Source organism: Pinus tabuliformis, chromosome 5_2, assembly GCF_031772625.1.
Source record: "Pinus tabuliformis cultivar Carrire ecotype Pingquan chromosome 5_2, CPIR1, whole genome shotgun sequence".
Classification (NCBI taxonomy): domain Eukaryota; kingdom Viridiplantae; phylum Streptophyta; class Pinopsida; order Pinales; family Pinaceae; genus Pinus; species Pinus tabuliformis.
Window position 1 is genome coordinate 954,649,369 of NC_142306.1, and position 14,898 is coordinate 954,664,266.

Below are 14,898 nucleotides of genomic sequence, written 5' to 3' on the forward strand. Positions count from 1 at the left end.
TCTGGAGGGGAATCCTTCTTCATCCAGGACTTCTCTCTCCCAGGCTTTTGATCCACTGATCCAGTTTTTCATCCTTTTTGGCTTCTCATCGCTTTTGTTCGGCTTATATGTGTCGTATTGGCATAAGGGGCCTCTCCTTCATGTATCTGTTTTGTTTTCTGCATTGTATCTGCTGTATATGCTTATGTATCTGCTCATCTTCATGTTCCTGATTATGTATATGCCTTGTATCTGCTGTATCTGCTTTGAATCTGCTCATCTACAGGGTACAGCTCTCCTTCATGTATCTGTATACATGTATTATCTGCATCCTTCTTCGAGGATCCTCTCCCTCGAGCTATTTCCTCATATGAATTATGTAACAATCTGCTCTGTTATATTTTCTCAATATAATACAATACTGCTTTTTCTTTCTGAAAAATGTTTAATTTATACTAATTCTTTCTCTAATTATTAATAATAATGATGTAAAATAAAATTAACCATCATGGATTGATACTTATTGGTGTTAGACACCAAATTGGGGTATGATACCTTTTTGTTTATGGGACAAGGAACTCACCTCTTGACAATAATTTGATTACTAAAATCTACGAAGGCATACATATTCTACCCCTCTCAAGTTTTGAGTCTATAACCTCTTAAGAGGCAACACATGCCCTTAACCAGTAAGCCCACTCGAATATATAAAAGTATATATATAAATGATAAAAGCATCAATTTTATATATGAAAATAAAGATGAGAAAATATTAAATAATACTTAATATTAACTTCATATATGAGAATGAGAGTGAGGAGAAATATTAAATAATAATAATAATAATAATATTATAATATGTGTTTGTATGAGAGAGAATGATAAAGATTCAAATGTAGAGGAATGGAAAGAAAAATGTAATTGTTAATAACAAAAATGTTTTCTGAAAAATTATGGTGAAAATAGTTAATAGAATTTTATAATTAAATTGATGTAATTATGTAAAGTAAATTATTAATAAATTTCAATAAATATTAAAAAAAATCATATATATTTTAAATTTTAAAAATTCATAAAAATTAACTAAATTAAAATTTTATTTCAAAATATTATTATTATTTGTCATGTTTTTGGGGATAGAAATTGAGTGGATAGAATGACAAACTACCATCTCAACCATTGAAATGAAGCACATATTGACAAATATGTAGCAAGGCTATTAATCATGAAGATAAATTTATAAATAAACTTTGTTACTATATTATGGATCAAAATTGTGGTTGTACCTATAGGTGCTCTCCAACCCATAATGGTTGAGATGCTATAAAATAATGTTTTATTTAACATTTTGAATTTGTCAAATTAATATATATATAAATATAACATTTTGACTTAGTCAAATTATATAAAAATAATTAAACCAGTCTAGATCTATCTTAATGTTGGATCTAACAAGAGTAAAGAGGGATCAAATCTCGTGACATGTAAACCTATTTTAGAATGTCGTGCTTGGTAGATACAGAGTTAAAATGAATATAGGCTAGTTTACTCATAACATAAAAAATCATAACTCACGTTCATATAACATTTTTTAATTAATCAATTTAATTAAAAAGACAAAAATAACATAACTACTTTTAAAATAAATCTTAATTTTTAATGAGGATGATGATGATTATTAACGTCAAGTGAGATCAAACTTTGGTCTATCGGACCTAAAGAAACAAATTATTTAGTTTGATCTAAGATTTTATTTCTGTGCTCAAAAAGATTGGAGAGAAGCCTTCCGAGCTCACTATAATTTTGACATCGTAAAAGCCTAGGAAGGTTAGGATTGCAACAGAGATTTTGAAACTGAGATCTAATGTGGTTGTACACGGGGCACTCTAAGAGGAAGTGATTTTCATCGTGGATGTTCGTATTCTCCTGGAGATGGCAGAGCCTTTCCATCCATGGTGTTTTAGGAACTACCCAACAACCCGTTTCATTATAAAACTCATTGTTAAAAATATTTTAAAATATTCAATAGAAATTAAATATCTAATTTCTATTTAATAATTATTAATATGCTTTTAACATAAATCTTAATTTTTAATATATAGTTATTGTTAAAATATATGATTAAATATTAAATTTTTAATCTCCATCTAATAATTAAATTAATCTTATTTCAAAATAATTATAAACCTGAACCTAATCTTTTGTTTTATTAAGCGAAGCTATTAAATATGAAAAAGACTAATGTCATGCACAAAAAAACTTTCATGTTCAGTTACGCAGGTCCTGGAAACTGATTTCACGGACTCTTTTGTCTTCACTATCTATTTCGCGTCCATCCTCTTTCACCTGTTTCACCAACCATGGACATTGGTATTCCTGTTTCACCAACCATGGACATAGCACTCAATCTCGCTCGATTCAAAATTATACGTCAATCCAGTAGTATTACACGCCAAATCATGACAAATACCCCTTCCGAAATTATCGTAGTTACATAATATCCAATAACTACACGCGAAAGTGGTAAAAAATAATTTTTGTCAATAAAAAAACTATTTTCTCTGGTTATTGAGGAATTTAGGAGGTAATTTTGTCCATAATTACAAATAATTATTTTAAAATTTTATCAAAGGAACTTATAATTTAAGCAAGATGTGGCTGCCTGGCAATATGTGTTCCGACGCAGAGGGGGAGAAAAAATGGGGGCAGGAGAAAGCTTAGCGAACAGATGGAGAATAATACAGGGAAGCGACAGGTGGGAGGGACTGACGGACCCTCTCGACCCTGATCTCCGTAAAAGCATTCTCATTTACGGAGACCATTCTCAGGCAGCCTACGATGCCTTCATCAGCGACACCCGCTCCAGATATGCTGGCAGCTGCAGATACGGCGGCCATCGTTTCTTCGACGCTCTCGGCTTAACAAAGGGGCCGACAGAGTGGGGCTACGGCCTCTCCAAATTCATCTACGCCACCTCCGCCATCGATGTGCCGGAAGCTTTTCTTCTGAGATCCCTCTCCCGCGAGGCGTGGAGCCGCGAGTCCAACTGGATGGGCTACGTTGCCCACGTTACTGACGCCGGGAAAATCCAATACGGGCGACGCGACATCACAATCACATGGAGAGGCACCGTGCAGAGTCTGGAGTGGATGGACGATTTCGACCCCGGACAGGTGTCGCTATCCACTCTCCTCCCCGACCGAACAGACCTCGACGAAGAGACCGACAGGATGGTCAGAAACGACGCGAGAGTGCAAAGGGGTTGGTTCTCTATCTACACCTCCGACGATCCCCGCTCGGCCTTCAACAAAAGCAGCGCCAGACAACAAGTCCTGCGAGAGCTGAAACGGCTCCTGGAAATATACAAAGACGACGAGGAGATCAGCATCACCACCACAGGCCACAGCCTCGGCGCCGCTCTCGCCACGCTCTGTGCCTTCGACATCGCTATCAACGGCCTCAATAAGCGCCCCGGCGGAGCGGCACCGATTCCCGTGACAGCCGTCGTTTTCGCCAGCACCCGGGTGGGCAACGATGCATTCAAGAAAGTGGTCGACAAGCTCCCCGACCTCAGAATCCTGCGTGTCACGAATAACCCTGACCTCGTCCCGATGTATCCGTTAGTGGGTTACGCAGACGTCGGCGTCGAACTACGAGTAGATACGGGGAAATCCCGGTATCTGAAAAATCCCGGGAACGCTTCCTGCTGGCACAACCTGGAAGCGTACATGCACGCTGTGGCCGGCACAAGAGGGAAAAATGATCCGTTTAAGCTGGAGGTGGACCGAGATATTGCCCTTATTAACAAGTGGTTAGATTGGTTGAAGGATGAGTATTTGATTCCCGATTCTTGGTGGGTTGTGAAGAATAAGGGGATGGTGCAGGGGAACGATGGACACTGGCAACTGGCCCAGCCCCCGCCTGAAGATCATGCACTACCCGAGGAAGAGGATTAGTTACCGGAGTCTCCTCAATCGTCCGCTGACACTGCAAAAGAGTTTATGATTATTTTTATTCCGTGTGCATATCAGCTGCCAATTGTCTTTACGTTTAGCCCGACGCCACCAGATCTAAGGGTGATAACTAATTGGAAAACAAAATTCTTAATCCATGGCAGAGCAACGCAGCCTCGATAATCTTGTAAATTTATATTCTTATGAGATTATTGTAAATTTATATTCTTATAAGATTAGTGTGATACAAAATTATTATCATTATTAATATAACATTAACATTATTGTGATTTAAAATTATTATTATTATTATTATCTAATTTTATGAGATTATTGTGATTTAAAAATATTATTATTATTATTATTATTATCTAATTTATTGAATTGATATTAAAGTAGTATATGAGATTTTTTGTTTGTGGAACAAGGTATTCACTGCTAAAAGGTATAAGAAAATCAACTCTAATTGATTTTATCTGGGAAGAGGTCATGTGAATCATTCTTCCACCCACCAGATGTCTTATGAGATGGTTCTAGCTCCTATGAGATATTTACCTTTTTGAGACTAATCACTCCCTATAGGAATCTACATTTTCTTCCCACCCGGTTTTAAACCTATGAGCTCTTATGAACAAACACATGCTTTTATTAAATTATTACAATGTAAAAATAATTTTTTGTTAAAAACATTATTGAAATAAAAAATATAGCAACTATGAGGTTAAAATATAATACATTCATTTTTTATTTTAAAAAGAAATATTTCTTTAAGGTAAAACTGTAAACATTATACATTGAGACTTGAGTTTTATGAATTCTTATTATATATTCTTGCAAACACTTTGTAAGTTTCAATCATCTTTCATTACAAAAATTTTATATGTGGTAATTTTGAATTCTATTTCTCAATTAAAAAAGATATATTTGTTTTCATAAAATGTTTTTCAAGGAAAATAATATTGAATATATTTATCTAGAATAATACTTACAATAGTATATAGGTAAGATTAGTTTGTTGATTGTTGAGATATTTTTTTAACATGCAATTTTTTAGTTTAAAAACTATTAAATAGTTTAAAAACTATTAAATCTTATAAGCATTATATATGTCATGTAATTTGGTTTTGAGTGGAGAAATAAACGAATTTTTTTGGTAAATATGTCACAATGTTTGCTCTTCCAATTTCTTTATTAGTATCATAACCGCTACGAGTCTGAGTCCGTAAGAGAGGGTCCAAGAATGATTACTTTGATAGAATGTTTTGTTCGTGTCAGTGCTGAGTTTGTGTGGTTGCTCAGTAGTTCGTTTTGTGATCAAGCGCAGCAAAAATGTGGTGAGCGTGGATGTTGAGAGTTGTAGACGGATTGCAAAAACTACATCAAGAGGAGACTGATACAACCGATTTGTGTATCAATATCCATGCAATGAGAGGTCAACCCATTATCTATGATGTTATGAATTGACTGAAGCCCAATTAATCCTTCTATAACTCTCTTGTTGGCGACAAAGATGTATTGGAAAGATGTCTTTTCATTGGACATCATGTTGTTCCAGTCTTCGGTGTCACGCATGTTGATGTCGCAGCACTAGCATTTCCCAATTCAATTGAATTCATTGTTTTGTTCAATGTCATTATCCAAGCCTTGCCAGAATTGGATCCAAGGTTGATTGTTAACATGTTTGCCAGTGGTCGTTGTGTGCGTCAGAAGAGAATTGGAGACGAAAACTGTTTCATATTGAAGCTTCGGAGGGCCTCCCGGGCATGAGCGGCATATAACCAAGCCACCAGAACTCAGTGGAGTGTACAGCCTGTGTTTCCTGGTTTTGACTCTGGTTTTTGAAAGTCAAAGGCATGGTTTACGAGTTTTGCAGCGCGCTGGATGAATCAGACTTTTTACTCGACCGTATTAGAGGATGGAGCCAGCATTGGAACGATCCATATGATTTCCCTAGAAGTTGATTGTATGCTATTGGACAATGTTATAAGAAAAAACGTGGAGCCGAATTCCCCATCACAGAAGACTGTCAGCATTGAGATCTAGGCAGTAGTGGATTATTTTTCTTAGCCCTCGCCGCCGCTAGCCTCATAGAAGTTTTACACAGGAAATTTGCATGGGAATTTCAAGTGGTATTTGCGATCTTTATTGATATAGCATCATGTAAATTTGTGTGCACTTCCATGGGATTTTTCCAAATTTCAGAATTGTAGGTGATTTTTTATTTTTTCTCCGAAATAACAGACACTGTCAGTGATTTGAGACATCTCTAAGGGGGCATGTACGCATTTTGAAGTTACATAAATCATTGGTCAGTTGTCCCAATTCAATGATCCCGATTGTTTCCTTTCAACAAATGATCAAACCAGTAATCTGTTCACATATGGTAATTTGTATTTGTGTGTGTTTCGTTCTGTAAGCAAAGTTAGTCATCCAAGGCATATGGCAAGCTCACTAAGCATAATTAGTTAAAGTGAAGCTCTATGGAGAGTGAAGTGCTTAAATGTTTTGGGGGTGGATTTTGTAGTTATGTAAAATCGATGTTGTGTAAAATTTGTGTAATTGTAAGTTGTAGGAATTTACAGGGTAAGTTCCTCATAAAGAACACCAAAAGGACACCGCTCACAACCAGATCACAGATCAATACACCAGTATTTTTGACGTGGTTAAAACCCTCAAAGAGGGAAACAGTCCACGACCTGTGCCAACATGGCTACTACAGGCAATTTATTAATCAAAGAATGAAAATTTACATAAGCTTCTCTCATGCACGGATTACCCGAACAATGACCCTCCATGCGCTTTAAATAAAACTCATGGACCAATCGGGTGTCAAGCCACAGATCAAGTGTCGGTAATACCGAGGAGAGAGTGAACCGTCAGATTGTAAGTTACAAAATGTACAACGGTAAAGAAACACACTTTACCTAACTCTATACCTAACTCTATACTAGACCAAGTTGAACTTAACTATTTCCTATGTGTCGGAATATCCTAACATCCCCCCTTAAGAACAACTTGGGATAGGATTGAAGGATTTACAAATATGACACAATAGGAGAAGGAAGGAGGCACTAGAGCCTATCCCCCCTTAGTGACAACTTCCTGAACTCCAAGCATATATCAAAGTTTAGTGAACTTCGCCTCTGTGAGAGCCTTTGTGAAGATGTCTGCAACCTGATCATCTGTTGAACAATATTGCACTTCAAGAACATGGTCATGAATGAGCTTTCTGATGAAGTGCATGTGTAGTTCAATGTGTTTGCTGCGCTGATGCTGGACTGGATCTTTGCATAGCTGAATGGCACTTTGATTATCACACCAAAGTGTGGTTGGATGCTGCTGCTCAAAGCCAAACTCTGATAGGATCTGACGAAGCCACAAGGCTTCCTTACTAGTTTCCACGGCACCACGATACTCTGCTTCTGCTGACGAAAGAGAAATGGCAGCCAGTTTCTTACAAGCCCATGTAATAGGTCCTGAACCAAGAGTGAAGACATAACCGGCAGTAGACTTCCGATCATCAGGGTCACTAGCCCAATCAGAATCAGTGAAACCAACTAATAGAGGAGCTGCTTTGGCACTGTAATGAATCCCAAACTGTACTGTACCTCGAACATAACGAAGTATTCTTTTCGCTGCTTTCCAATGACTTTCACGGGGGTTTTGCATAAAACGAGCAACAAGGCCAACAGCAAAGGAAAGATCAGGACGAGTATGGGTTAAATACAAGAGTTTTCCTACAAGTTGACGGTATAAGGTAGCATCAACTTCAGGAGAAGTACAAGAGACTGAAAGTTTGACTCCAGACTGAAAGGGAGAAGGGGCTGGCTTACAATCTTCCATGTGAAAGTGATGAAGAATATCACAAGCATACTTGGACTGGGAAAGGGAAATACCCTCCTTGGATTGCAAGACTTGAAGACCGAGAAAATAGTGTAAGTGTCCTAAGTCTATCATTTCAAATTTCTTTTTAAGGCTGGACTTCACATGGTTTATAAGGTTGGGATCACTACCAGTAAGAATAAGATCATCAACATAAAGAACAAGGATGATAAGAGAGTTGCCCACTTTCTTGGTGTAGACAATATTGTCAGAATAACACCTAGAAAAGCCAGATTCTAAAAGAAAGCTATCCATTTTGGCATACCAAGCCGGAGGAGCTTGCTTGAGACCATAAAGAGATTTCTTAAGTTGACATACAAGGCTGGCGTCTGTTTGGATGAAGCCAATGGGTTGTTCCATATAGATTTCTTCATGCAAGTCCCCATGCAAGAAGGCAGATTTAACATCCATCTGATGGACTTCCCATTTTAAAGAGGCAGCAAGGGAAAGAACAAGGCGGATAGAGTTCATTTTGGCAACAGGGGAGAAGGTTTCAGTGTAGTCAATGCCTTCAACCTGTGAAAAGCCCTTAGCAACAAGACGAGCTTTATGTTTATCAACTTTCCCATCTGGTCCATACTTGGTTCTCTAAACCCATTTACATCTAACAAGTTTGCGTCCCTTTGGTAGAGGAACAAGATTCCATGTATCATTTGCCAACAATGAATGATATTCTTCATTCATAGCTGCTTCCCAATGTGGATGGCCTGAAGCTTCTGCAAAAGTGTCAGGATCATGATTTGCTCGAGCTTGAGCCAATAAAGAAGAGGCTCTTTCAAACTGAGAACGTGTACGTCGCTGATCTGTAGGATCACCAGCAAGATCACCTGCTGCATCCCGAGTAGCACGGACCCATCTTGGAAGTTGAGGATCCTGAGAAGGTGGGGGAGGATTGTCATCCTCACTTTTATCATCTGAAGAAGAAATGTTTTCAAAAGTAGAAGAGATAGGAAGAGGTGGCACATCCACCGGACTAGGCTCGCAGGCCGATTTATTTTCATCAAATTTTACATCTCTTCTAATGATAACATTTTTGGACTTAAATGGAATAAGTCTATAACCTTTTACATCTTCAGAATATCCAACAAAAGTACATTTATCACTCTTATGTTCTAAAGCTTTATGCTTTTCATCTGGAATATGGGCCCATGCTTCACTTCCAAAAACACGAAAGTGACTTACATCTGGTTTAATGGAACTCCAAGCTTCTTCTGGAGTGATATTATTTAGAACCTTAGTAGGAGTGCGATTGATTATATAATTTGCACAATTAATTGCTTCGGCCCAAAAACTAAGACTGAGTCCTTTAGATTGCAGCATACAATTAGCCATTTCCTTTAAGGTGCGATTTTTCCTTTCAGCTACACCATTTTGTTGTGGAGTGTATGGAACAGTATGTTGCATTTGAATTCCATTTTCGGTGCAAAAGTTGATGAAGGTGTTTTTAACATATTCTCCACCATTATCAGTTCTTAGCTTAAGAATTTGATGTCCAGATTGTTTTTCAACAAAGGCTTTGAAGGCCAAAAAAGTGTTAAATACTTCGCTCTTGAGTTTTAAGAAGTATACCCAAGTGCATCTGGAGAAATCATCAATGAAAGTTAAGAAATACTTGCAGCCAGAGAATGAAGCAACAGGAAGTGGACCACATAAATCACTGTGCACAAGCTGTAAAGGGGCTGAGGCATGCCAAGAGGCACGTTTTTCAAAACTGTCCCGATGATGTTTTCCGAGTACACATCCGGAACAAACACCATCTCTGCAAGATACCATAGGAAGACCTGTCACCATATTTTCTTTACATAGATGCTGAAGGGAGCGATAGTTTAAGTGACAAAATCGCTCATGCCAAAGTTTGCTCACCTCATCATTATGAGCAACAAATACTGAGGGAAGATTTGATGACCCAAAGTTGTGAAACTTATACAACCTTGTGGAATCATCAGCAATACCAGTAGCTAGAATCTGTTTAGGATCTCTTAGATCCTTGATTACAACATCATGAGGTGAAAATTCAACAATTTTACCTTCACCTGAATGAGTTATCTGATATACAGATAGAAGGTTGCAGGATAAGGTTGGAACACATAATACATCATTAAACTGACCATTGTCTAGATGAACACTTCCAGTCCCTACAACATTAAGAGATCTATCATCACCAACATATATATTTTTGGTGTTACAATCATTTAAAGAAGAAAACATGGCTTTGTTTTTGGCCATGTGATAAGAGGCTCCAGAATCAATGAGCCACTCATGAGAATGAGAAGAAGAAGATACATTTAAAGCATAACCAGACTGAGATGATTGACAACGACATGCAGAAAGTGCCATTCCTGAAGATGAAGTTGAAGTTGAAGTTGAAGAATGCTCCACATGGATGTTATGTTTCTTCATTGCGACTTCCAAGGCTTCCATCTTCTTAAAGCATTTAGATTCTAAGTGGCCATCTCGATTACAAAAGTTACAATGTCTATCAGTCTTCTTCCATTTGTTTTTATTATTCTTATCATTTTGCTGAAATGATCTTTCATTTTGAGGCTGAGTTTGCTTAGGACCCTTGTTTGGTTTAGGACCATTCTTTTTAGGATATGACTTCTTAGGATTCTTTGAATTTGGTTGCTGCTGGGCGGCTAACGCTTTCTTGGAAGAGTTTCCAAGATTGAGAAGACCAAGGTGTAAGAGTTTTTCTTGTTCTCTTATTAAAGAATCACAAAAAGAGTCAAAGGAAGGGGCCTTGTAGTGTTTTCCTTGACAAATGAAAGCTTCCCTTGTAGAATGGAAGGTGGAAACAAATACAGAGTAGGCTGGTCCCAACTTAGTAAGGATGGAATAAATAAGGTTACTATCTTCTTTCTTAACCTTAACACCTTCCAAGAGATATCTAAGGGTCTTGAATTTGGACAAGAAATCTTCAATGCAAGAAAAATTATTAGGATCCAATGTAAGCAACTCATTTTCAAGTTGATGGGCTCTAATTTCATTTTTAATCCCAAAAACTTTAGTGATTTGTTCTAATGCTTCATGAGGAGTTTCAAGTTCTGCAATATGGAATCTAAGATCTGGAGAAATAGACATCCCTATCAAACCACGTGTTTGATCTTGTCTATTTTCCCATTTTGCAGCCTTGTCTTCATCTTTTGGTTTCTTCTCTTGGCCTGTGGCTATTCTGTAGAGACCTTTACTTCTAAGTAAATCTTCCATGTAGGATATCCATTGGAAGTAGTTAGTGCTGTCAAGAATGACTTGGCATGGACTTTCCATTTTTTTAAAAAAACTGAAGCTGAAGATGCTGAAAGTAAGTGTTCCAATGGATAGATCTCGAAAAATTAGGCTGTTTTAAAAAAAACGGCTCTGAAAAAGGCTTCCGGATGAAGAAGTTATGGCTTTTTGAAAAAAATTGATGAAGTTGTCGACAAAGTGCGCGAATGTGCGGAAATGAAAAAAATCCGCCCCCACAAAATGGAGACTTGAACCGAAGACCTCTACTCTCTTAAAATAGCTTTGAACCAATTGATCTATACAAAAAATTTGAGAGAGAGAGAGAGAGAGAGGGGGGGGGCCTTGGTTTGCGTGCTTGCCTTGAGAAAGCTCTTTTTCCCTACAAAACACAAAACACAAAACCCAACACGGACATGCAAAGAAAACGAACCTTATGGCTTGAAGTTAGCTTTAGCCAAAAACTAGATATTTTCAAAAATGAACCTTGCGGCTCAAAGTTAGCTTTGACCGGAAACTAAATATTTTTCTCAATGTTTCTGATTTTCCAAGATCACACTAAGGTGCAGGGAAAAGAGCATACGCATGAGAAAAAAACTTCCTTTCTGTTTCTGATTTGCCCAGATCGCACAGAGTCGCAGGGCAAAGAGCATATGCAGAAATGAAAGGTATAGATCCGGTAATAAAAAATGCTAAATAAACAGAAACCGAAATAAGCAGAGAGAAAATAACAGTAAACTGCAAATAAAGATTGTATACCTCCAGATCTAAAAAATGACGCAGCTAGGGCTACCGGAAACCTTTTCGCGTGAAACGAAAGGGGTTCCTCACTGGAACAGATGCTCCGAACACAACAGAGCAGTCTTCTCGGCCTGAAAGCAGTCAGAAACAGCAGATCTAGGAAACGACAGTCGGATGCAGTTCTACCGGCTTCAGATTTGGATCACCAACGGACGCGGCCCTCAAATAGCTCTGATACCATGTAGGAATTTACAGGGTAAGTTCCTCAGAAAGAACACCAAAAGGACACCACTCACAACTAGATCACAGATCAATACACCAGTATTTTTGACGTGGTTAAAACCCTCAAAGAGGGAAACAGTCCACGGCCTGTGCCAACGTGGCTACTACAGGCAATTTATTAATCAAAGAATGAAAATTTACATAAGCTTCTCTCATGCACGGATTACCCGAACAATGACCCTCCATGCACTTTAAATAGAACTCATGGACCAATCGGGTGTCAAGCCACGGATCAAGTGTCAGTAATACCGAGGAGAGAGTGAACCGTCGGATCACTACATATCGTGACCGTCGAATTGTAAGTTACAAAATGTACAACGGTAAAGAAACACACTTTACCTAACTCTATACTAGACCAAGTTGAACTTAACTATTTCCTATGTGTTGGAATATCCTAACATAAGTGAGGTTATAAAAAGTGAAAGATTGATTAATGAACATAAGAATATAATTAATTTAGTGGTTTTCGATGTTCTTTGGTGCATAGAGAATGCTAGATTAATTGTGTGCATATGTTATGTGTTGATGCATCTTGTTGTGCTTTGGGCTTCAAGAGCATTGGTTACATGTTATGTTATGAGATCCATGTGTGTAGAAAGGTGAGTTGTGTTATCTCTTAGAGGAAATATGGTTGCAGAAAAACCTCTAAGGTAACCTGTAACCTCTTTGAGGTTGAAGTTGGCCCTTCAACCTGTAGAGGCATCTCTCCCTAAAACTCAACTACTCTAGGTCACTGTAGCAGTGGGTTTTTCAATTGAGTTTTATGGTTAGATTTATCAAAAAATGAAGTTTGGTTGGGATACGTGAAAAATACTACCATTGGGCATGGAGTCTAACCCAATCACATACATATAAACACAGTTTCGATGAGCAAAAGACAAAAGCAGGGTAGTCACAATTCCTTTGACACTTTAAGGAATTTGGAAAGAAAATGAAGGAGATCAATGCAATAGTCAAGTGAACAACATTTATTAATGCCTGATAAACAAATAAAAAGGAGCATAAAACATGAATCCCGATTTCATACTCTTTTTGTCAGACATGAGGAAGTATAAAACAAAGAAACGACAGACAGGGAATCATAACACGAGAATTTTTGGAAACTGCTCACGAAGACAATTTTCATTAAAATCTGCTCAAAAATAAACAAAGGATGATATATCTCAAATAAAATCCAACCTTTCTTCTTCTACAGTCTTTTCTTATATAGATAATACAATAACTGTAATATGTTTGTAGCTCAAACAATAATTATAATACTCCAGAAGAAGAATAAATATCATAGGTACATGCATCTTGAATATATCTTTTAAATATATCAAAAAGTCATAATAACTTGCTAGTAAATATGTTGAAAAAGAGTTTGAGAAAGTGTATCATGATCATGTTCTCCTCGCTGTAGATCAGCCTCGTCATCCTCCAAAAATGGGTTATGTTTTTTTGTTGTCTTCTCGGTCATCCCTGCTATAATACATGGATATTGTCGTTACCAGTGCTGTAGTTGCCTGAACTAATGGTTGTGTTGATAAGCCGATTGTTAGCGCCTTTTCCATACTGTTTATTTTTCAGAAAGCATTGACAATTGAAATGTCAACATTTTTTGTGCAAAATATGTTGACAAGAGAAATGTCAGCTCTACTCCACGTTGCTCTATATTTAAACACTGACAAGTGTGTGATCAGTGATAGATAACCAAAAACTCACTGTAGCAGTGACTTGATCAAAACTCAAAAAATGGTCATCAGGTTCCTAGCTGAGGGTGTTGGCCACCTCCAAAAGAACATCCACCTTGTCCATTATCTTCTTCTTACTCTACCTGGTCTCCATAGGTATTTTCTTCTTAGTCTCCTTGAGCATTGACCTTTTATAACCTGCAATATTCCCTCTGTTTATTGTCAGGTTCTTTAATGGGAAGTTGTCCACATCTATCACTTCCTTGGCGAGGTCAGGATTTTTCTTTAATTTTATTTTCAACCTTAATTTGTTTAAAGGCCTCGTGTGAGGTTTCTTCCCTCCCTTGAACATCTAAAACAAAGAGGGTTTTGCTTCATCCCGGGGCTCAGTTTCAATTTATTTTCCCTTGGTCTGTTCTGGTGGGTGAGTTTCTGTAGGGGAAATCTTAGTGGGTGGCTCTTCAGGGGGATTCACAAAATGAGGTAGATCTTCAGCAGGAGGGTTTTCAACAGTAGGTTGGGTTTTCTTCAGTCTAGCACTTCTTCTGGCATACACCTTAGGGATTGTAGGTTTAGAGGATGAGGGGATCTCTCTTTGTTCTCGGCTTTGGGCTTCAGTAGGAGTGCCCTAAGTAGAGGTTTCTCCCTAATTTTTCTTACTGGGCTTAGTACCCTTTTGTCTCCCTCATTTGGATTTAGGGGGCTGAGGTTGAAACCCTCCCCAAAACAAAAAACGTTTCCAAGTCCTACTAGCTTTGGCTAATTGGTTATCAATTAACAATTTGATTAAATCCTTGTGGTAAAAAAAATGAGGAGACGGGTCTGTCCTGGCTCAAAAACGAGCATCCATGTGTTTAAGGCTCTCTAGTAAATAAAACAAGCATTCATTCTTACTTTCCATGTAGATGAGCTAGGAAATGAAAATGGTAAATACTTACCTCGTTCAAACGACCTTCACACGTGAAGTATTTTTAGGTAATGTGTAGCAACCCGTGCCATTTATCCTCTCGCCATGATCTTTGCACCCCTGTCTTCCAATTTCTTTCTTTGAATTTTGTCTTCAAGAAAAATGACACATCAATCCCAGCTAGAACATGGCTTCTGAAGACTTTTTCCCCATCAGTGGGCAAAGTTGTAACTTCTACGATCAATTCCTCTATAACGAG

General features: G+C 37.8%; 1 pseudogene; it reads left to right on the forward strand.

Moving 5' to 3' along the window:
• Window positions 1–2,544: 2,544 nt before the first annotated feature.
• On the forward strand, window positions 2,545–4,097 carry LOC149162437 (phospholipase A1-II 1 pseudogene; annotated as a pseudogene).
• The last annotated feature ends 10,801 nt before the right edge of the window (window positions 4,098–14,898 follow it).